We start from the raw sequence: 23,464 nt of genomic DNA, 5'->3' as shown, positions 1-23,464 counted from the left end.
GCTAATCCTTCAGCCTCAGCCCGTCAGTCCAGCTCTCCACGTCCCTCTGAAGAATCTTCCTAACCCCAGGAAGATCTGCACTTCCCCTCAACTTGATGTCGTCTGTAAAGGAGACACTGAGAACCCCATTCCCTGCATGAAAGAGAACTGGCCCTAAAACTGGAGCCCCATGGAACTCTGCTGTTGACTGGCTGCCAGCTTGATGTAACCCTATTATCTCTAATTCTTGCAGCCCAAACCATAATCCAATTGCTCACTCACTGCATTATGGATGAGCAGCTAACATATCCCAAAATGAAACATCCAACAGATTAGAGGGGCATTAGGAAAAAAAATGTTAAGGCAAGCACTGTTTTTATTATTTTTTGTGTGTTTGTTTTTGTATCATACTGTATAACAAGATTATATATATCCTGCTCACATGTATGAATGTAAGTGCTTTTCAGTGCTAGAGCTCATAATATAGTATTTTGCTCATAAATTGTTGTTCTTTATTTTCTCACTAATTTTAACGTAGGAGTGTTTGATTTAAATCTTACGAGTTATTTTTTTCAAATAGTTTGTTTGTTTTTTCCTATGTTAGTCATCTATTCTAGGAACTTCTTTCAGATCATCAAAGTGTATTTGTTATTTTTTTTTTCCAATTGCATTTTACTTGTCAAGATGCAAACACATTCATAAGCTTGCTTACATTTCAACACTGTAATTGCTGAATCATTTAGGAGAAAGAAAATCAAAAAGTCACATAAGCAGCTGTTATTATGCATGGGTATTTATAATATCTGATTCTCAGCATAACCTTAGATTACAATGCAAGTTAAATTTGCCTTGCTGATTTATGAGTATAATGTAAACTCTAGACTCAGGTAATGATATTGCAATATAAAGCTGTTCTGTTGCAAACTACAGACCTTAGCACTGCAAAGCTCTGGATTCATTTCCATGTGATCATTCAGGCACTAGGGAGGGATTATGCTTTTATTGTATTTTTTTCATGAATACATGAATGAATAATAAGTTCAACAAACAAGAGTTCCCTACTGGGTATCTCAAACAAATCATTTTGTAAGGTGCTCTGAATTTGAATCAGTCGTCCTCAGCACTCCTTGTCCTGCTGAGGTCTGCGCATTAACAAAGTTAGAACTTTGCACTAGTGTAAATGTTTTTGAGTCTTGAGCAGAATGACCAAGATCAAGAAGTTGGAAAGGAGAGCATCCTTTATATGTATTCTGGTTGCATTTGCCTTCCCACCCTTGACAAGCTTGCTTGTGTTGTATCAGCATGTCCAGAAAGTATGCTTGGTTTGTGTGCCTTTCAATGAGTTATTTCCCTTAAAAACAACAAAAAGGTTACACTAGGGCTACAAATAAGCATGTGTGTGCACAAGCATACGTACATATGAAAGCTTAATATCTAGAAAAAAGCAGAAGAAGATGAACAAAGAATGGAGACTGTATGTAGAACATTGCAGTTTTAATTCCATATTTGTGGAATTTCACGTGTGTTTAATATAACAGTAAAATCCTGGTTCATTAAAAGTACGAAGGGAAGAATATACAAGAAATGTAAAAATTCACAATATTTTTTGTATTTTACAGCATCAGTATTAACATACCATGTTGAATTTTTCACTACCTTTTAAAATAAATAGTATAAATAAATATATGTACAGAGAGTATCACAGTACACTGCATTACACTCTCCTTGCAGCAAGGTGTCTGGTGGGCATACATCAGTTCAGAGAAAAAATAACTAAATAAAGGAAAAAAGAAATCTGAGTGAAAACTTCAGATTTGTCCCAGAGGATTGTGTAAGAGCTCCTCAAGGAAAGCAGTGCATCTGAAGACGCAGCTGAAGTGCCTCTATGCCAATGCATTCAGCATAGGGAATAAGCAAGGGGAGTAGGAAACTGTGGTGCACTCAGAATACTGTGAAGGCCTGGCAAAGAGTGGAGCCTAGATCCTGAACTGCAGGAGAGTGAACTTCAGGCTGTTTAAGGAACTGTTGACTGAAATCTCCCAGGAAGAAGGTATGAGAATGGGTTGGAGCAAAGCAGGCTACTGTTTAAAGATGTCTATCTGAGGGCACAAGAGTTCCCTGTCTCCAAGTGTAGGAAAACCAGCAGGAGAGGCAGGAAACTGTCATGGTTTGGCAAGGATCTGCTCATCAAGCTGAGGGAAATGAAAGGCAAGTACAAACAGTGGAAGGAAGGATATATCATGTGGGAAGAACACGGGGATGCTGTCTGGATTTGTGGAGATGGTGTTAGGAAAGCCAAGGCACAGTTGGAACTGAAGTTGATGAGAGATATTAAAAACAAGAAGGGGTTCTACAGGTACATATGTCAAAAGAGAAAGGCCAAAGAGAGTGAATCTGCTCTGCTAAATGAGAAAGGAGAACCGGCTACAACAGATATGGAGATGGCTGCTGTACTCAATGAGTTCTTTGCCTCTGTTTTCACTAGCAGCCAGGATAGTCACATCCCTGAACCTGTAGGTGGGAGCTGGGGAAGCAAACACCCTCCCACTGAAAGGGCAGAGATAGTCTAAGAGCTACTCATGAGACTGAATGTGTACAAGTCCATGCGGCCAGATGACATGTATCCCGGGTTCCTAAGGGAGCTGGCTGAGATGGTTGACAAGTCACTTTCCACCACATTTGAATAGTTGTGACTGTCAGGTGCAGGCATCAGGGACTGGTCCCACATTCCTCCAGGAAGTAGCGCTGGTCTATGGCCTCTTATTTGCCAGAGAAAGGTAGTAGTTTTGCCAGCTAGGATAATTATTTGACAGCTTGCTGATGTGAACAGGACTTTCCTTCCCTCCAGCTGGCACATGTTCCATTTATGGTTCTTGTTTTATCACTGAGAAGTTGGCATACTCTCACAACACATTTCTCAGGTGATTTTAAAGGGCATTACTGAATGTTAGTTTTACAGGATGTCTGTTTTTTGTTTTTTTTGTTTTTTTGGTTTTTTTTTTTTTCATCTGGATGTGTTCAAGTGGGATAGGTCAGTTAAATCAGTTGGTTGTAACTGCTGTCTTGACTTGTTATCTGATTTTTGTGCATGAATGTCAATAGCGGAAGGTCATTAGAAAACAGTTTCGTCTAACTTAAAAGTTCACTGCTTAGAGTTTTGTTTGCCTCTGAGTACTGAACTATTTGGAGAATGGGAGAACAATATTTAAGATCCAGTTCCAAATTATTGGCATTATCTGTAAATGCTGCTAGCATTTTAAATCTCTTTGTTTTATTTTAGATAATTGCAGTTTTCCACATGAAGGTGGCCAGACAGAATGTCTGTATTTTGCAAGTATGTCTTTAAGTCTGCTTTGAAGTGGCATCTAAAGATCATATAGCTATGTTGCTGTTGTCTGATTGACTAGAGTGTCCATTCTGCTGGCATATTAATTCTCTATTTCTTCTGTTGTTCCTATTGTTCCTATTGTTGTGGAGTTGAGCTTTTCATTCCAAGTTGGCTGTGACCAATATGGAACTGCCAAACTAAGACAAGAAACACCGAATTATCTCAAATCTGAAAGACAGAATTTGGATGTTTTATTTCACAGAAAAAGGAATCCCAAAACAAAACAACATATGGCTGCTGCTGAAAAGGAACTTTAGATCAGAATTGTATTACTGATTTATTTGCTATAGATGTTTGCTCTCCCTATGATAGTTAATGTTGCACCCAATGAAAGCACCCTTATTCTTGAAAAAAAAAAAAAAAAAAGAAAGAGCAAAAAGAGGAGAGAACAGAAAACAATAATTCAAGCCTATTTTGAAGCTGTTTTAAAGTTATTTAGACATATACTCATTTGGTCAGTCGAATAGTATGTTGCTCATGTTAAAAAAAATGGATGTTCTTTTTGTTATATACTCACCAAAATGTTTAAAATATATCCATTGCAATCTCATTAATTCCAGGACACACAAATGGTATTTGAATTTTCCTCAGTGTTTATCCTTTATTAGTCTTGTTTGCTGATAAAGCTTTCTCTATTGAAGTATAATGCAGAAAGAGCATTCCTTTCTGCTAAATAGCTGAAGATGACTTATGCTGGTAGGTAATAAACTTGAATTTTACAAAAACCTGTACATGTTCATAATTGGGTATTTTCGATCATCTTCATTAGAAGCAGGTTTTTTCCTTCACATCTTAATAGATCGTGGAGTATTCTGTATACTCTGCCTGGAAGAAGAGCCACTAAACTTGAAATTTATCTTTTTAGGTTTGTTCTTTTTCCTTAAGGCAAACTGCCTACAAACCACCACATCTTAACACTAGCCATTCCTTTTAAAAGCACTAGTCACATAAATCTTGAAAGAGGTGGGTGGGCATTTTTTTCTATAAAAACTGAATTTGCCCTTGAATGTTTTATTTGAAACTAGAACATCTTTGTCTATATAAAGCTGATGGATACTGCTACTGTTTTTTCCTGAGTCAGTGCCTCAGATAAGGAGCAACTACTTCGTGCTGTGCAAAGGGATCTACTGCATTAAAGAGGTCACATCCTTCTAGGTATGAAAATGAGTAGAGTTAAGAGAAGCGTTATGGGGAGGAGGAAGCAGATGAGAAATAGAAACATTGAGTTTAAGGTTGCTAAAGAAATCAGGTCCTGCCTGACTAACCTGATCTCCTTCTTTGACAAGATGAGCTGTTTAGTAGATGAGGGACAGGCTGTGGATATTGTTCACCTTGATTTTTATAAAGTGTCTGACATTGCCACTCACAGTATTCTACTGGTGAAAGTGTCTGCTTATGGCCCAGGCAGTTACACTGTTCACTGGTGAAGAACTGTCTGGATGGCTGGGCTCAAATTGCCATAGAGAATGGACTTTGGTTCAGTGGGTAGCTGGTCATCAGTGGCATCCCTGAGGGCTCAGCACCAGGGCTAGTTTTGTATAATGCTTTCATCAGTGACCAGAGTGAGGGCATTGAGTGCATCCTCAGTAAGTTTGCAGACAATACCACTTAGGTTGCAGTATTAATCTGCTTGAGGTTAGCAAGGATTTGTGTCAAGGGTCTGAGTGTACGCACATGACATTCAACAAGGCTAAATGTTGGGTGCTTGCACTTTGGTCACAGCCTCATGCAGCAGTACAAAATGGGACAGAGTGCCTAGGAAACTGCCAGAAGAAAAAGGCCTGAAGGTTCTGGCTGAACATGAGCCAGCAGTGTGCCCAAGTGGCCAAGAAGGCCAATGGCATTCTGGCTTGTATCAGAAATAGTAAGGTTGACAGGAACAGGGAGACAGCTGTCCCCATACTCTGCAATGGTGAGATTGCACACTGACTGCTGTATTCAGTTCTGGGCTCTTTACTACTAGAAGGATATGGAGTTTCTAGACCACACACAGAGAAGAGTAAGGAAGTTGGTAATGAAAGTGGAAAACAAAAGATAGGAGTGACAGTAAAAACTGGAGCTGTTTAGTCTGGTGTAGATCTTAAGGGAGATCTCATTGCTCTCTGCAACTACCCAAATGAAGGCTGCAATGAGGAGGGTGGTGTTTTCTTTTCATGGGTGACAAGTGACAGGAAGCAAGGAAGTGGCCTCACAACACAGGAAATTTAGTCTGGGTATCAGGAAGAATTCATTGACTGAGTGATCAAGCATTGGAACATTCTGCCCACAGAAGTCACTATCCTTGGTGTATGTAAGAATCATGTATGTCATGCTTATGTATATGGTCTAGTGATGGAACTTGGTAGGTCAAGTTCGCAGTTGTATTTTATGTTATTGAAGGTTTTTTTTCTAACCTAGATGATTCTATGACTTAATAGCTACACTGTCCCCCCTTAACCACTTGGTTTTAAACACTCACATCTGATTACTGGGTGTGGATTGACCTTGTGGATTCACACAGGTAATTCAGCATTTTTGCAAGGTGCCCAGGGTACCCGGCATTAATTTACAAGCTGTGGGGTGGATAGTTATGTCCTATTATGTCTTTGTGGGTTGATCAATTTCCGGCTCACCTTCAGTTTCAATAAATTACAACTTTGTTTGTTTCAGTGGTTTGAGAAATCCTTCTATTTCTTTTTCATGTCTGAAATGGTTCATATTAAAGCTTTCATAATACCCATTCAGTTTCTGTGTTAAATTGATGTTTAAATTGGAATGAAAGTAGGAACCTTGGCAGTTTAGATAATTCATTTCATCTGGTGGACAGCTATGTTAACAATCACATCATATGCCAGCATTTACACTAGATGAAAGAAGTCCCTGGGGCTCTAGAACTGCATTTTAGAAGCAGAGTGAAAAAATACAGTTATGGTCTTTGTTTCATCATTTTAATTTGTAAAATGGTAAATTATTTTAACTGGAATTTTAAAGTGTTAAAGGAATACTTTAAAGGTTATGTTGTGGGTTATTTTGGGTGGATTAGCCTTGGAAGCTGAATGACAATTGATCAGTATTCTGGACAGGCTGTATTCAGCACAATGTCAGCAAATTATGCCTTTTTATTCCAGTGTATTGAGAACTTGGAGGAAATGGTATATTGTTAGCATATGAATAACATCAAAGACCCCTATTGCAAGATGTATTTCAGGCTTCTGAAATAAAATGCTTGGCTTCCTGTTCATGTATTTAAGTGCCTCCCCTTGTAATAGAGTGCATGCCTGAATCCAAAAGCTTTTTCTTGCCTGGCATGGGCAACTTGAGTTTCAGGATTCAGTTGCTGATGTGTGTCTGCATTTTCCATCACTTAGCAAAACATTTGCTATAGAAGATCAGTTTCCTGCTCGAAGAATAGGGAGTGAAGATGATTAAAATTATGGCTCTTGTAGGTAAAGGTGCCGTGTTGTTGGTTTTTTTTTAGAGCAGATCTTACAGAATGTGTTTGTCATACATGTTTCTCTGATAACAGTAGTGGTTGTAACTGTGAGGCTTATAAAGCAAGAGGTTAAGCAGTCCTTTGCATTAGAAATTACACCAATTTGGCCTTCATTAATGTTTCCTGGGATCACATTTCTGAAGTTATGGCAAATAAAAATAAAAATGAAAAAATCCTACAGATGTCTTTGAACTGCATTCCTCAGGAATAAAAACACTTTTATTTCTTTTCTTCTCCCTGACAAAGACAAGCAAATCCTGTTTTACTTTTTCCATCAGAGCTCTGATGTCGTGCACAAAAGGAAATACTTGTATCTTGAAATCCTCAGCAGGATTGTGTCTGTGGCATGAAAGCTTGTTTGACAAAGTAATTCCAACAGCTTAAAATATTCAGTCTATCACATTAAAGGTTCTAGGTATCAAAGTTAGTTTACCCTAAGCATCAACTATTTATTGTAGTAGTGTAGTACTACTATCACTAGGAGTAGATATATGTAAGGTGGTAATGTGCATTTGATTCACTAAGACTAATTATTTTGCATAGCAGCTTTGTTTACTGATGGTGTAGAACAGCATTTATAATTGAAAAACATTTTAAGTTAAATTAAAACCATTTAACACTAGAATTAAACTTTTGGAAATTGGAGGCTCAGCACATGTCAAGAAATTTCCAGTACTTTGAGCCTATTCCAGCTCACACCAACTGTGAATCTGGCTCAGAAAGCTTTGTGTGTCAAAGCATATTAATGTATTTCACAATTCCCCGTGCATTCAGATTTATTGGTAGAATTTCAAAGGCCATCGTTCCTGAAATGCTATACTGTTACTGTTGCAGCTTTTCCAGCAGTAAAAGATCTGTAGAGGGTTCTGCTCTGCTGCCCTGCTTAGAAACACTCTGATCCACCAAATCACTTAAGCACATGTTTCACTTTGGACCCATGAATAATCCTATTGAAGTCAAAAAGACTACACGTGCTTAAGCGCTTTGCAGGACGGAGGACAAACAGTGTGCTACGCTTCAAATGGCTGCACAGATGGAGGAAGATGGGACTGACCTCTTTCAGGGTTGGTTACTAGGAGTGGTGTTGCTCCTGCTGTCACCTTATTACTAGTACTAAATACCATTCAGAAACTTAGGAAATATTCATTTAAAACTAAAATAAAATGTATTTTATTTTTAAGAGATCACTTATATTTATTTATATATGTATATTATTTTAAGAGATCACTTGTCATTGTAGGTATTTCTCTGCCACTTTACTGATAAGATTTTCAACAAAGCATTTTCATTCTTCTAAAGTACTTTTGGGAAAAGTGATCTCCTGAAATGAATCTATAACTTTTAAAGAGTGAATCAACCAATAGCGTGATGACGGCATATTTGGGATTATTGCTGGTCTTGCTGCAGTTACACATATGCTGAAGATTTAAAGACATCTCAGGTGGTCTAAACCTCTTGCCACCCAGCCTGATTTTGGTTTTAATGTACTATAAATAAATGCCAGAAGCCACACATTGTTATTAAGCAGTGCTGTGGTTACTTTTAGGACTGGCAGTAAGTCAGTGGAAATGATCTGTTAAAGTGACATAAATAAGACTACTAGAATCTTTTTCTATTCTATAAGAAGCATTTCTAAAATACTGCTTTTTAAGAACTAACTTCCAATCACCGTAGTATGGCTCTACACCTTACACTTCATTTTATTATAGAAGGTGTGCTTAAAGATGAAGCTAACTGAATATATGAATACAATAAATGTGAATCAACGACACCAAGTACACCTTGGAGGTGAAAGCATTACGTACTATTATTTGCACTGATTTTCAAATTATCATATCTATTGCAAAACATCTGTGCCAGAAACACACAGGTTCAATGGGACATTTTCAATTAATTATAATTAATTAATTTGAGATACTTTTGGCTTTAAATGTGTCAAAAGACATTAAACATTGCCTTTTCCTAATGAGTGACAGTTCTGGAAACACCTGTCCTAAAGAGCTTTGTGCTGATCTACTGTGAAAATTGGCAGAATGCTCTCACATTTGCAGAATAATACAGTGATGAAAATCTATCCAGTGAGTTCTTAATGATCTTAGACCTCCCTTCCAACCAAAGCCATTCTATGATTCTATGACTATCCATGCTCTCCTTTTCTCTCTCTCTGCCTTCGTTGCTGCAGCCAGAGAGAAAATAAAGAACCTTCCTTCTTAAATTCTACTGTGAATTTGAAAAATCTGAAGGACCTGGAGACTGTATTAAGTCTGTTGTTGAAGATGTTGAAGAATCCTCAAGGATTCTGGATCTGTTGAAGTCACTCATAATCTTTGAACTGTCCTCTCTATTGTCTCCTACTGTTTGAATCAACAGGAGGCTGAGGTGGACAAAGATATGACTTATTGATATCTTCAGAGGTCTACATTTGAGTGAATTCTGTTTCCTGCTGACATGAATAGGACAGAAAAGCAGAGTAGCAGCACTCTATGCCCTGACAGGATCAGGACTCTGATCCCTGGACTGTTTGTTTGATCCCCTTTTTAGACATCTACAAATTTAATACCTTTGTGGCCATTTTCGAGGCCAATTGAAAATCTCTTCTGTCCTTGGTCCCATATCCTCTCATTGTTAGGTAATGAGTTTTTATGCTTTTTTCTATTTTTTTTCCTTTTTTTTTTTTTTTTTTTTTTTTTCCCAGGTCTGATGGTAATGAGAGTGAGGTATAAAAGGGAAAACATAATGAAAACTTTAGTAGAAAATAAATCAGCATTATATAAATAGATAGATGCATATCCACGGTGAAATCTAAAAGGTTGCTTTTTGCTATTGAGTGACAGAGTCCAATCTCAGATCACATGTGATAAAAGGCTGGCCTATAATCTAACCTTTCAGCTGGGTGAAGCATAACAGGAAACATGAATTTGACTGCAATGTTACAACAGTGTTGCCTCAAATTATTCCTTATAGTAAGGTGTATTAAATTCAGTTTTTATTAACAAAGCCTCATTTAAATCCCAACAATAAACTTGCCATTTATTTCTTAACATGTCAAAAAGAAAAACCAAACCAAAACAATGCTTTATTCATATGAATGAGCCTCACAATGGGTCAAAAAGAGAAACAACACTGTGGCACCAGTCTCACTTCTTGACAATTTATTTGGCTTGCGTCTATTCTGTCCTTAGGATTCAGCCTTGCACAGAAAATAAAAATATTTCTCGTTATAATCTTCAGGAGCAGCAGATGGTACTTGGAGAACAATTGAGTTTCACGTAATATAGAAGTCTTTATGTCTACTTAGCAGATGCAGGAGACAAAGAAGGTGATCAGTTCTATGGGAAAAAAGGTTCAGCCCAATAACTTACAATAATTACTCTCAAGACTGCCTTTTTGCTTTCATTGTATCTACTAAAGTAATGATTGGGGACCTTAGATTTATGCCTTAGTGTAGGAAAAAGTAAGCAATGCCAAGGCCATAGTTGGAGTTTTCTGATACACTTCTATGTTTGTTACATAGCAGTTGATTAAATAGTACTTGGTTGAGTACGTTTTCCCATTTCCTATGTTTCTTACTTCCATGTTTACATTAAATATTGCTCTGTAAAAAATATTAGGTAAATGACAGATAACTGAACTTTAATTTGCAATCTCTTAACTGAAAGAAATGTCTTGAGTACAGTATTAAATAGGATTTAGTTGTGTCTGCACGTACTGTTTATTTTGTTCTGGTATTACTGCTGTATGAATGACCACTCGTCTGTCAGTGTAGAGTGTCAGTAACTGGATGAAAGGGAGTGAAGAATGGTTGGGAATAGATTTGGGTGGCTTTTATTTATTTTTGTATTTATTTTTGCCTAGAGTAAATAGCAGTCTCACTAAATCCCATAGCCACAGTATTATTGATTTTCTGTTAACAAAGAGAAAACACTAACTGATCTTATAACGTGGTTTGATGATTTGTCATTGCTTTCCTGATAGTGAAATTACCTCCAGGAGAATGATTTTGATTGCTGGGCGATATGGTAGGTAAAGTTAAAACTTCATATGCTTTTCCTGTAGTTCAGCTCAAAGAAGTCTGAGGAAAAGGGCCTTTTTCCTACCTCTTGGAAAAGGTCAGAAATATAGTGTTTCTAAAATAGCAGTAAAAAACGTTCATACCAGGTAACTCATTACAGCATGTGATGAAGTAACTGCACAATGGATTTTATTTCATGCAATACACTGTGAAACATACACCAATAAAAAAGAGCTCTACTCTGTGAGGTGAAGTTCATATTTCACTGCTGCTAAGGCATACAAAATGCAAGAGCTCAAATATTACAACACAGAAATTAATATGCGTTGGTGATCTTCAAACAATGGTGATACTGTCTACTAAAGTCTAGAGTTTCTACTGTGAGCTCCTATAAAGCTCATTGACCTTTCATACAGCATGTCATATAAATCAGCAAGGTTTAAATAGTACTGCCCTCTTGAACACCTGCTTATCTGTTGTGAGAAAACTCTGTAATGTTTTAAATGTCATTTTTGACATTGAAGGTAATGCCTACTCTAGAAGTACTTGGAATAGCCATTAAAGTTAAGAGCCTATCAGCATTTCCATTTATAAAACTTGATTTCTGGGGTTTTATAACTCAGCCACGTAAAAAATGCTTTTCACTGAAACCTACAATATGATTCACTGTTTTTTGGGGGGGTTGGTCTTGTTGTTTCTTTTTAATGCTGGGCAAATTGTTTCAGGCGGTCTTCTATTTGTGGGAGGAAAAAAAGAGGATGATTGCAGTTATAAGTATTTTTCCTTACAGAGCACTTTCTTTTTTCCATGCAGGCAGCGAGCCTTGAATGCAGCTATATTATTGCCATACAAAAGACTTTCTGATTATGTGAATGAACTTGTGACAGTATATGAATTAGTAGCTTGTGGTTATCATATCCTGTATATGTATCCTTATTGAGCATGCAACTTTTTTTTTTCTTTTTCTTTTTTTTTTTTTTTTTTTTCCCCAAAAACCTTATTAAGACAACTTTTTAATTATTTTTTATTTTACCAATTGGCATTATCTCAACACTTCATCTATGGGAAGGAAACTTCTAAGCTGGGGTTTATAATTATTTTATTGTCACTGTTGTTTTCTTGAAGGTCTAAAAAGTGACGCCTTTATCACCTGCTAAGTACATCAGTGACTTGATGCCTTTCCCCATTTTCTTCTTGGCAGGGGAAGCAAGAGTGGTGTTTCAAACATACTTACAAGCTGGCACTTGTTGAGAACACCAAACCCAAACTGCCTTTGGAAAATTAATCAACAGAATTTTATGAAGAGAAAGAAAACCAGAAAAAGTTGTCCAAAGTACTTTTATGAAGAATTATAAATCTCCAGATTTCTCAGCCATAGCAAAATACAATCAAGAAAGAATTTTGTGCTCAGATGCTGTTAAGCATTCCAAGCTGCACAGTTAAAGCAGCACTCAAAATTAACCTGTGGACACATTGACAGTGATAAGTGTAATGAACTCTCAGCAGAAAACACGGCTAGGTAAGTAGATTATTGCACTGTGTGCCGTTTTCGATATCAGAATACTGGTCTGTTTGAGGAGTAGCACTACAAGAAGTCATGGAATGTGGATATCTCAGCTGAAGTTTAAGGGAATTACTGCTTTTTCTATTTTTTTCTGATAAAAATGTGTGCTTCTACTTCATGATTGTATGTTCCTTAATATGACACACTGACATTTAAATTACACTTCTGTGAAGGAATGAGAACTTATCCTTTATTCCATTTGATGAATCTAGCTGTAGCAGTTTGATGTTTTCTATCAATTGTTCTTTCAATCTGTATTAAAGTAAATGTTTATTCTTGGTTTATTAAGCTGGATTATGTGAAGGCCACTTCAAGTGTTCTGCACTGTATTGAAGAAGAACAAAGGAATGTGAAGGGGAAATGACTTTAAAGTGGTCGGAATTTCTGTTTATTTAAATTCAGCCAGCTGGCTTCAGAGTCTCAGTCAATATTTTTTTTCCTTGTTTTAGGTTCCCTTGAACATATCCATATATTTCAAAATCAGAGGTTTGGAAGAGACTTTAAAACATGTCAGGGCTGGCTGTTTTTGGGGGTCAGGAACCAAGGCAATCTGCAGGATAGATAGAAACCCGTTCTGAGTGGGAAATGATGTTTCATTCTCTCCTTTGCTCAGCATTAGAAGACTTACATACGTTTGTGTGGTGCTAGATGTGCATATTCATACTTCATATTTACCTCTGGGTAGTGCAGAGCTAAATTATGCATAATAGAAATATGCCTTGTTTGTTTAATGAAAAGTTTTGTTTATCTTCTCTTTCTTCAGTTTACAGAAGTTTGTCTATTTTGTCAAAGATAATTGCAGTTGTAGCCTTTTACATGAAGCAGAAAATAGAATCTGCTCCTCACAGAGTGGAAATTGGTTCTGTGTTCCTGTATTGTTCTTAAACTATTTTGACTGTTCAACTGAAATCAGCTCTTTCTCAGCTACCTGTTGTGTTTAACTGCTTTGCTATTGAATCATGCATTCATTCTCTGCTTACCTCCCATATCTCAGCTCAAAGAGACTGTGTCTGTGTGTCACATGCTGTGTTTCTGCTCTGCACAGTCTCGCTGAGCTTGAACAGAACATATATGGTTGCTCCTTGGTTAGGGAGATTAACTAAATGACCTCCAGAACTCTGTCTAGTCCTTCATCGTTGTGAACACCTTGGTTGTCTGTGAAAGGACATGTGAAAAATGATATTTGAATGAAAAGAAAGCACAATGACAACACGGTGTGCTTCTCTATTGGCTTGCTATTGGGGCTTTAACCTAGAGCTCTATTCCTCAGCTATCTGTTTAGTGACACAGATGCTTTATTGATTTCCAAAAAATAAAATCTTCTACTGTCATTCATTTTTTCAAGGAGACCAGAAGAGCAAAGAGTATGAATGACCTATAATAAGTAATATGATGAACATTTAAGTGACATCAGGTTGATTTACACTGATTGAATGAAGCTAATGTGGTTGTTGGGTAACAGCAGAATTAAAAATTTGGGATAGATGGACCACAGGGTTTCACAGATTTATGACTAATGCAATTTTACTTCTGGTGTACTTCTTCTACTCTTGGACTGCTGGTACTTAATCAGGCTTACAGCCTTCTGAGTAATGCGTGTAGGGAAAATGTCTTCTGTGTAATAGTAAAAACATATAAACAGGCAACTAGTAATTTATACTAGCAAAGATTTAGATGGTTGTTCCTAACGAATGTACTTATAGCTGGGATTACAGGCTTAGCAAAAGCATGAACGTCTAAATGAATATATCAAGTCTACAGTGTTTACAGTTGTGAAACAACAGTGAGTACTGGAACAGTGTCCCAGGCAGAATGTGTCATAAATTCCTCAAGTTACACTAAGCAGAAAGAAAATGGTGATTGCCATTATGTATATTTGCTTCACAGCTCTTCATCCTTAAAGGGAAGGAAGGAGAAGGAAAAGAAAAATCCTAGTTATAAATGTGGTGGTTATTTGAATGTTATAGTTATGCCCTCCAGGAAGGGAAACATAAAGCTGAGGGTACAAGGAGAAGTATCTGAAGGGGAAAATGGGAGCAAAGAAGGGACAAGAGAGACATGAGGGAGGAGAACAGAAAAGAGACTGAAGAAGAGAAGAGAAATGAGATGAGAAGTTATGCTCCTCTTCCTTCACCTTTCTTGGCAAGAATTGTGCCTCACCTCTTGGTGAAAAATGTCAAGGATTTTGCTAGAATTATTATCATAAATTACTATTACTGCAAGTAGTGCATTTATTAACTACTATCCCAGCCTCTTGTATCTGTCACTTCAATAAGTCATCCACCCTTTTAATATGTTTGTGATTGTGTCCAATGGAATTCCTGGGGTAGCTCTGGCAAGCAAAATCAAAACTATATTCCTAACATGATGGTGAAGTACAAATTTAGCTATTTCTAATTATCATTTTCTGTTTTCATATAAGAGAAAAAAAGACAACCAGGAATAATAACAATAATAATAACAATAAGTGCTCTGCCATGGTCTGTCTTGGCAAAGATTTTTCCTGCAACACTGGAAGGGAATGGACCCAGCGGTAATGGCCAATTAAGCTGATACATTGATTAAAAATATCCAGCAACCTGTCCATTAACATACTCTGAGCTATTCTGTTTTTTTCAGCAGCATTCATGTTTTTCTCTTCAGTGATGGAGTGATTTTAGGGTAATAATAGGGGACCATTACCTAAAGGTAATGCCTTTTCAGCTAGCCAGTAAACTGTGCACTGCAGCTAAGTGCCATCAGTGCTAAGCCACCAGTGCTGTACATCTTTTCACAACAGCACTCAGGTGAAGTCACCTAGGCAGTTCTGGCCTGACTGATCTACAGAACCTGCACAGGATCTGCTGGTGTGGAGATGCACCTTTGAAAACTGTGCATATGATTTAGTGCTTAGTCCTCAGCCCTGCTCACTGTGGTGTTCCTGATTCCTTGTGCTCTTTGTGCCTGCAGATTCTTGTTCTGGTTCCTGGATAGAAGGTGAATGTTTAGACTCAGAAGTGGAGCAAGTCCATTTTTATCTATCTCAAATCACTGCATAGCTATCCAAAACAGATTTATTTTTTCATAATTCTTTTCCCTCGAATTGGAGACTAAAAGATGCCCTTAATATGTATTTATTTAGCATCTAGCTGCTCTGGATAAGTTCCTGATCATCCACTGTAAGTAATAATCTGATTTCAGTTCAGAAATCATTCAGTTCAGTTCATTCACTAGCAATGTTTACCCTCATTTTCAGAAACAGTACAAGCAGTCACAAAGTGAAGTCTAAGGAGGCTATTCAAAAATGAGAGAATGGTGTGTATTTATATTTTCTCTTATCATCATAAAACTGGAAACTCTGTAAGTCAACACTTTAAAGAAAAACAAAGTGCCCTCTTTGGAATGATGATGTGTTCAGCAGCAACTCAGGAAAGGTGCAAGTGAGAATGAACCAGATGGTAATAGTTGCTGAATAATGAATTCAGAATTTACTCCATTGTACACATATGTATTCTCAGGTCATTCTATCGTTTTCTCAATTATGGAGGAAATGACTTATGTTTCCCCAGACTAAGAACATGGAATAGTCATTACATCATCTAATTTTCAGAGTGCAAAGTACTTTATAAAAACAAATGTGCCCAGGGGAGACTTCCATTTTACATAGAACTTTTAAAGAGTTTTCCAGTTACTTTTAAAGAAATGCCACCTCTTCCTTCCCTTGTTTCTTTCTTTCTTTCTTTCTTTCTTTCTTTCTTTCTTTCTTTCTTTCTTTCTTTCTTTCTTTCTTTCTTTCTTTCTTTCTTTCTTTCTTTCTTTCTTTCTTTCTTTCTTTCTTTCTTTCTTTCTTTCTTTCTTTCTTCCTTCCTTCCTTCCTTCCTTCCTTCCTTCCTTCCTTCCTTCCTTCCTTCCTTCCTTCCTTCCTTCCTTCCTTCCTTCCTTCCTTCCTTCCTTCCTTCCTTCCTTCCTTCCTTCCTTCCTTCCTTCCTTCCTTCCTTCCTTCCTTCCTTCCTTCCTTCCTTCCTTCCTTCCTTCCTTCCTTCCTTCCTTCCTTCCTTCCTTCCTTCCTTCCTTCCTTCCTTCCTTCCTTCCTTCCTTCCTTCCTTCCTTCCTTCCTTCCTTCCTTCCTTCCTTCCTTCCTTCCTTCCTCCTTCTCTCTTTCCTTCTCTCTTTCCTTCTCTCTTTCCTTCTCTCTTTCCTTCTCTCTTTCCTTCTCTCTTTCTTTCTCTCTTTCTTTCTCTCTTTCTTTCTCTCTTTCTTTCTCTCTTTCTTTCTCTCTTTCTTTCTTTCTTTCTTTCTTTCTTTCTTTCTTTCTTTCTTTCTTTCTTTCTTTCTTTCTTTCTTTCTTTCTTTCTTTCTTTCTTTCTTTCTTTCTTTCTTTCTTTCTTTCTTTCTTTCTTTCTTTCTTTCTTTTCTTTCTTTCTTCTTTTTTTTCTTTTCTTTCTCCCTTTCTTTCTCTTCCTTTCTTTCTCTTTCTCTCTTTCTTTCTTCCTCCATCCTTCCCTCTCTTCCTCCATTCCTCAACTCTTTCACTCCTTTCCTTCCCCCTTCCCTTCTCCCTTCCTCTCTCTCTCTTTCTCCCTCTCCTCTTCCTTCCCCTTCTTTCCCTTCCCTTGCCCTTTATTTACAACAGAATTTATTACAAAATGAAAAAAGAAACAAAAAACACAAACAACAACAACAACAAAAGCAAAACAAACAGAGAATAGCAGTAGGAAGAGAAGGCTTAGAGTCTTAGTTTATGCTGTTAGGATATGGTATACACATGATTATGTGCACTAGATCAGATCAGATACCAATTTTTACATGTACCTTTTGGGAAGGTGGTACAGCTCATCTATGGCCAATATGCAACAAAGACTGAAGTAAATCTTCCATCTCTATACTCTTATTAAATGAATTCTCCTAATTGTGAATCTAGTTAGCACATACCCCTATTGTATGTTCTGGCCAACGTGACACACTCATTTCTGCAGTTAAATTTGTAGTTGAGGTCTGTAGAGCTTCTCTTCCTACTTGTACTAGTGTGACAAAAAATAACTTAATTCTGTTGTTCTTGGTGTCCCTTAGCTCCAGCATTGCATTCTTGTTCGCCAGCATTATACATTTCCATTGAGCAGTTCTTTTGAACTTGCAAGCCAGTATTTGAAATGCTAATGTCACTCATTTCTGTTCCTTTGTGGTAGAAAAGCAGCACACATTGGTTTAACTGTGCTCAGAATTATTCCAAAAATATTTTCTTAATCCTTAAAACTGGTTATGGATTAGAGACTGGAACCGAAGCCAGGCATTCCTCAGCTATTTTTGAGGTTTGTTTGCCAAATCTGCAGGAAAAAAAAAAAAAAAAAAAAAAGAAAAAAAAAAACCACTTTTCATCTACTCGTATGGGTAAGAGGTGTATTTTTGGTGTTTCTAGGAGTTTGAGAATGCGTTCTCATGTTCTTATTAATGCAAATACAGCATGTTCACCTTTGTACTTCTAGGTTTCATGTCAAGAAGAGATCATGTGCAAAATTCTGACTGCAAGTAAGACGGATTTTTTTCTTGAAATGGGGCTTTGCTTTCAAATGCAGAATTAGATTTGGGGTCTTCTTATATAGGAAGATAGCTATTGTAGCAGAAGTGGTAGAATGAGAATTAAAATACATAGAAAACATGCTTATTGAATTGGGTGAAAAATACTGTAGATCTGGATGAATGAAGAGTTCTGTACCTTCAGTACCTCTCCAACACCCTTTTTTTCTGAAGCAGACTTTGACTGTAGAAGGTCTCTGTGGGAGTTGCAGTCTTCCAGAGTCTATGATTGGCCCCTCTCAACGTTAATCATCCATTAATTTATCAATATTTTTTAACATGCTCACCCTGAACCATTGTCTGTTCAGTCACTGTAGTGCCTTTACTAAAGGCTACCAGCTATTGATTGCAGGGTTCTGAGGAACTGAGCAGTATGGATTACAGTCCTCCGGTCAACCGAGATTCTTATTTATTATGCATTCTTAAATGCAATGATAAGGAACTTCGAAACACAACCAAAATATTGTTCTACTAAAACTGAAAAAGAGCTAACTGTAACTTGGTAAATAGTGCCTTGGACTGCACTCAAATATGATATCTTCAGTTGGCTTCGTTGGCAAATCAGGAGCATGTGTGCTTCTCTGTTTCTTTTGCTTGTTTTCCAGCCTACATAGTGCAATTACAGGAATATATCAAACATCATGTTACACCATACACAACACATGTGTTGACCACGTTGCAAAACTACACTAGGATACAGCTGATGCTGACTGTACCTGGTGCATTCATATCAGCTCTGCTGGAACTGCTGTGCTGACAGGTGCTGAGGAACACAAAGATGAAAATGAAGAAGCAGTTTCTCCCTTTTTCTTCATTAGCTCACTAGGTTTGGAAAAACATCTGGAAAGTTGAATGTGCGTTGTGTGGGGTGACTGATACAAGTCTTACCATCTCTTTTTTTTTTTTTTCCATGTGTGTTTTGGAAGCATAACTTTTCTTTCAGGTGATTAATTAAGATAAATAGCAAAGGTCTGGTCCTAAATTCTCAGGGACTTTAGAATGAAGTAGGAGATGAAACTTCAGCAAGAAAAATAATTCTGAGGGTGCCCTTGGTCTGTTGGTTGAGATGCTGTCATTGCAGCTTAATTGGCCTCTAGGTACAGTGTGGAAGGGATGGTTTTGCAGGCTGGGGAGGATCAGGTATCTGTTTAGTTTGGACATGAATATGCACTCTGAGGTTTACCAGGGACTATCAGAAGAGCAGTAAGTCATTATTGGATAGTACTGAAAAGCAGAGTCTCCATCATGTGATGTCATTTAAATCTTAATTCAGTGATGTTCTTCTTTATTTGACAAAATAAAGTTTTGTATTCCCAGCTCCTATTAAAACAAAGTGGAAAAAAATTACTCCTTCTAAGTCTAAACACTGTTTTGTGTTTGCCACCTAATCGCCTAATTTTTCTGGCAATGGAGACTTACTTTTTTTAATATCTAATATTGAATTAAATATTTGTTTTGGCTAACCATTAGCTTTTCTGCTATATGGAGGAATCGCTTCAAGCTTTTTGAAGCAAGCTTGTTTTTCAAGTCTAGCTCTTTTTAATTTTTTTTTTTTTTTAAATTTTATTGATTTCCAAAATTGTATGAGATGACCTCTTCTCATGCTCTAGTAAATATAAAATTTGCAGACGTTATTGCTTAAATTATGTTTGTCAAACTGTTGGTTCATACAAGCCTGGACACAGTACAGACATCTAATGCATGAACAGCTGACAATCTGCCAGCCAGTTATCACGAGCTTTTAACACTGCAGTGTACTTATACACAGGAAGGAAATTTAATACACAGAGCCTGACATTTCTTACAACTTACTGCATCTGGTACGCTGTGTGTGCATGTGTATTTTTTTCTTCCCTGTGGAATTAGGATTTAAAAGATCGCTTTGCCACATATTAAAGGAAAACACACATCATTCTTGTGTAAGGAAACCCTTTGTGTTCAAAGGCTTTATTAGTCACAGACATCTCTGAGCAGTATGAAAACTGAAGGATTTATGGGAGTCATTCTTTTGGAACGGTTGCAAATGATTACTGCATGTTTATCTGAAATAACCTGGCCCTGGTCCTTCCCTGCCTTTGTTTACATTCAAATTTAATGGACTTGTTTGCAGAAAGTCTTTGAATCCACTGTGCTGAAAATATGGGTCTAGTATTTCCACCCTTGTTCATGTGAAAAATATTTCTTGAGGTGATTAAGCTCCATGAAATAATAACTGTGGGAATAGAGGTTGCCACATTATGTCTGATCTGATCAGGGCTGCAAAATTTTTTTTTCCTTACAGCTGTGTATTTTGTTAGAAGATCAAACAAAGCCATACAAATGATGGTAATGCACTATAAAGGAGTGTGTGTCAGTATTTCTATCATCGTGGTACAAGTATCATGAGCCAGAGAAACAGCTGTTTTCTCCCTACTATGAAGACATAGATGCATATTAAGCTTTGGTTTCTGGCTGCCTTTCAGAACAATAAGAAACTGCACACCTGTCAACTCTTGGCAAGCAGAAATAGTAAAATTACCAACTTTGTTTCTACAGCATTTTCTTACCGACAAACACCATTGGCTTCATTTTTCTCCCCATCCCTTCTCAAAAGGCTTAGATTTCTCCCTGGAGGCACAGAAGAACTAAACAGCCTTACTACTGCTTCTCATAAGTGGCTTACTTTTTATGCTGGGCTTGCTCTATTGCTACATTTCTTCTTGAACTTACTTTTTTTTTTTTTTTTTCTTTTTTTTGCCAATCAGTATATTGCATCTGTAAGCCTTTTTTTTGGCGCAGCACTCGTCTTTCCTAAAGGCAATCCAAGAACCCCATGGGCTAATGGCTCATTGAGTGTTCAATTTGTCAAATAATGTCTTTATTATTATTATTATTATTATTATTATTATTATTATTATTATTATTATTATTATTATTATTTTCTTCCTTTCATTTTATTTTCTTTTTTTTTTTTTTTTTTTTTTTTTCAGGTACTTCAGAGCAGGTAATACCCACGTGAATGATTACCTCTCGTATGCGACTTCATAGAGGACTTGTTTTGAGAAGTACAGTACAGACCTCAGCAGCCGAGTTTAGCACTTGCCTGTAAAGCTTTTGATCACGGTATTCAGATTTAAATACAAAAGACTGAATTGGTGTAAGAAAGAAAATCTTTCAGAGTCCTTAAGGGGCTGCAACAGTTAGGCTCCTAACATGGGTTAAGGACTGACTTCAGTCGTGGCTTGGGGTCTCTCGGTCTTGTGTGGTTTTAGTTAAATCATTAGTGCTGTAGAAAAGCTGCTAGTCCTTATGTTGTTTTGAAGTAGGGTTTTTTTCTATTTTCTTTTTTCCCCCACTTGATATGTTAATAATAAAAAGAAAGTAAAGAGAAAGTTGGTCGAAGACGTTTTACAATACGATTGAAAACTTCCCTACATTATTCCTGCCTCCACTCCCCTGATCTTCCCAGCTCTTGCACCTCCCTCCCTCCCGCTGCCCCCAGGTTAAAAGTACAAATCATGAATTCCTCAGTAAGTCTTTTACAAGGAATGTTGAATTCTTTGAAGACTTTAATCTGAAATTATCTGTCAAAGATCTAGAAGAATGGAATCTAACTGAACTTTAACTACTTTATCCTACTTAAGCCGGAACAGAACTGCTGAGCTGAGCAATTTAAGATTCCCACAGCTGCACTAGCTATGTTTTTGTTCATGGTACTAAATTGTTTCCCTTAGCCTGAAAAGGGTTATAAAACCTACAATCAATTTAGTTTCTGGGGCATTGTGTTTTGAATACCGTTTAATAGGGTGTGACAAAAACACATAATTTCTCCACATGTTCTTCCATTGCAAGCAGATTTTACTTGGTACTAGGCAGTGCACCAAATGTTCTGGACAGCAGAGGAAGCATTGGAATTGGAAATAGAAAAACGGTATCAGACAGCTAGAATGCCCAGGGCATGACAAGAATCTTAAGCACAAGAGATGAGCACAAAGGAATTTTTATCATCCATTTGCTCATCAACTCCACATTTGCTACGGATAGAAATCATTAGATTTGTTTAACGTAGGGGAAAAGAATAGATTCAAAAACTGGAAACATGAGTGAACCTAATTGGACAGGAACATATTTAATATTAATATTAATAAGCAGAGATGGCTGAATATCATGAACAGCTGTGGGCAGAAGGAGGAGGAGGATTCTTGCTGCCTTCCAGTGAATTGAATCAGTCAGCCTGCTTCCTCAGCTTAATACACCCTCAGTGTTTTAGTTACATGAATAACCACATTTATTTTAATAACGCTTCTTGGCAGGGAGGATAAGTTGATTTACTTACCTTTACTAGTACTCTTCATCTGTTTATATACCATACCTTCTTATAGTGCTGGGATTTCAGCTTGTGTTTTGTATTCACAATGTATCTTAAATGAGTCTGTCTTCATCGGGAATTGCGACTAAACATGTTGAAGAAAGTTATATGATTATTGAAATAAAAATACAAATAAAACTCTACCTTTGCTTTCAGATGGGCACTGGCAGGTAGTAACTCTGTCAAGTCAAGGAGAGACATTTCTAAACAGTGATGTGGAGAAAAATACCTTGTCCCATGATACCTTGTGCCTAATGCTGTATTTTAGTGGTTCTGTAATTGTGCATAGAGCTATGCTGTAGAACATGAATACTGTACATTAAAGAAATGGCCGTTGCTAATTCTGACAGTGGATGAGCTTGATTTTCTTTCCTAGGCATTTTATTATCTCTTAATTTATATTTCATAATTCTTACCAGAAGCAAAATAAATCTGACAAAGCTCACTTTGTGTCTAGAAATACTAATAGGATGTTAACAAGCCAGATCCTTGCCAGCCATCACTGGAGGTTAAGGAATGAAGCAACAATCAGGGTGAAAATGCATTGTGCAATGATTTCAAGATGTGCTTTGTTTTGTTTTTGTGAGAATTTTTAATGGGTCCTTCTTGAGAGCTTGAATCAGATGGGAAATCTTCTAAAATGAATTTTTAAGCAGAAAAAACATAGTTGCTGCTAAAGGGGTACATCGCAGGCATTTAAAGTTTCTTCTTAGTAGCATGCATTGCAGTTATTTCAGAGCTATAAGGCAACAGGGCATATCACCAGTTTTGGTAATTGCTGCATAATCTTGTCCTGCAACAATATTTAAAATGGCAAAAGATTAGGCCACTGAGCTGGGTGCTGGAACTAGAGTTGGCTTAGCAGCTAAGATGGAAAAATTAGAGAAAAGTAGGTCTTGAAGGGATTTATGCACTGTCCTTTTTTCCCAAAGATGAGAAAGAATCTGTCATGCCTCAGGATGTTTCCTTCACTTGTTCTTTCACATTTCCACCAGCAGAGATTCAGCAAACTTCTCAACAATATTCCATTACTTTTCCATGGGGAAAGTTTTCTCCATACCTAACCTTATGTCCTTGGATAGCAATTAGTACTATAGTTTGGCTGAGAATTGTCAAAGAGAAAGTTTCTTTCCCTTCTTTTCAGTTAT

General features: G+C 37.1%; 1 long non-coding RNA gene across 2 annotated transcripts in view; it reads left to right on the top strand.

Moving 5' to 3' along the window:
* The window catches only part of LOC107306712 (uncharacterized), a 32,722-nt gene extending 10,065 nt beyond the window's left edge, over positions 1-22,657 (top strand). For both annotated transcript variants that reach the window (XR_001552246.3, XR_001552247.3), the window contains 2 exons: positions 12,053-12,370; positions 20,938-22,657. This is a non-coding gene — a long non-coding RNA (uncharacterized LOC107306712). The remainder of the gene's footprint in view (positions 1-12,052; positions 12,371-20,937) is intronic.
* The last annotated feature ends 807 nt before the right edge of the window (positions 22,658-23,464 follow it).

Source organism: Coturnix japonica, chromosome Z (genome assembly GCF_054131305.1).
Source record: "Coturnix japonica strain WE chromosome Z, WE-NBRP24, whole genome shotgun sequence".
NCBI classification, from domain to species: Eukaryota; Metazoa; Chordata; class Aves; order Galliformes; family Phasianidae; genus Coturnix; species Coturnix japonica.
Note: the sequence above shows the minus strand (reverse complement) of the source record. Positions and strands in the feature narration are given on the sequence as shown.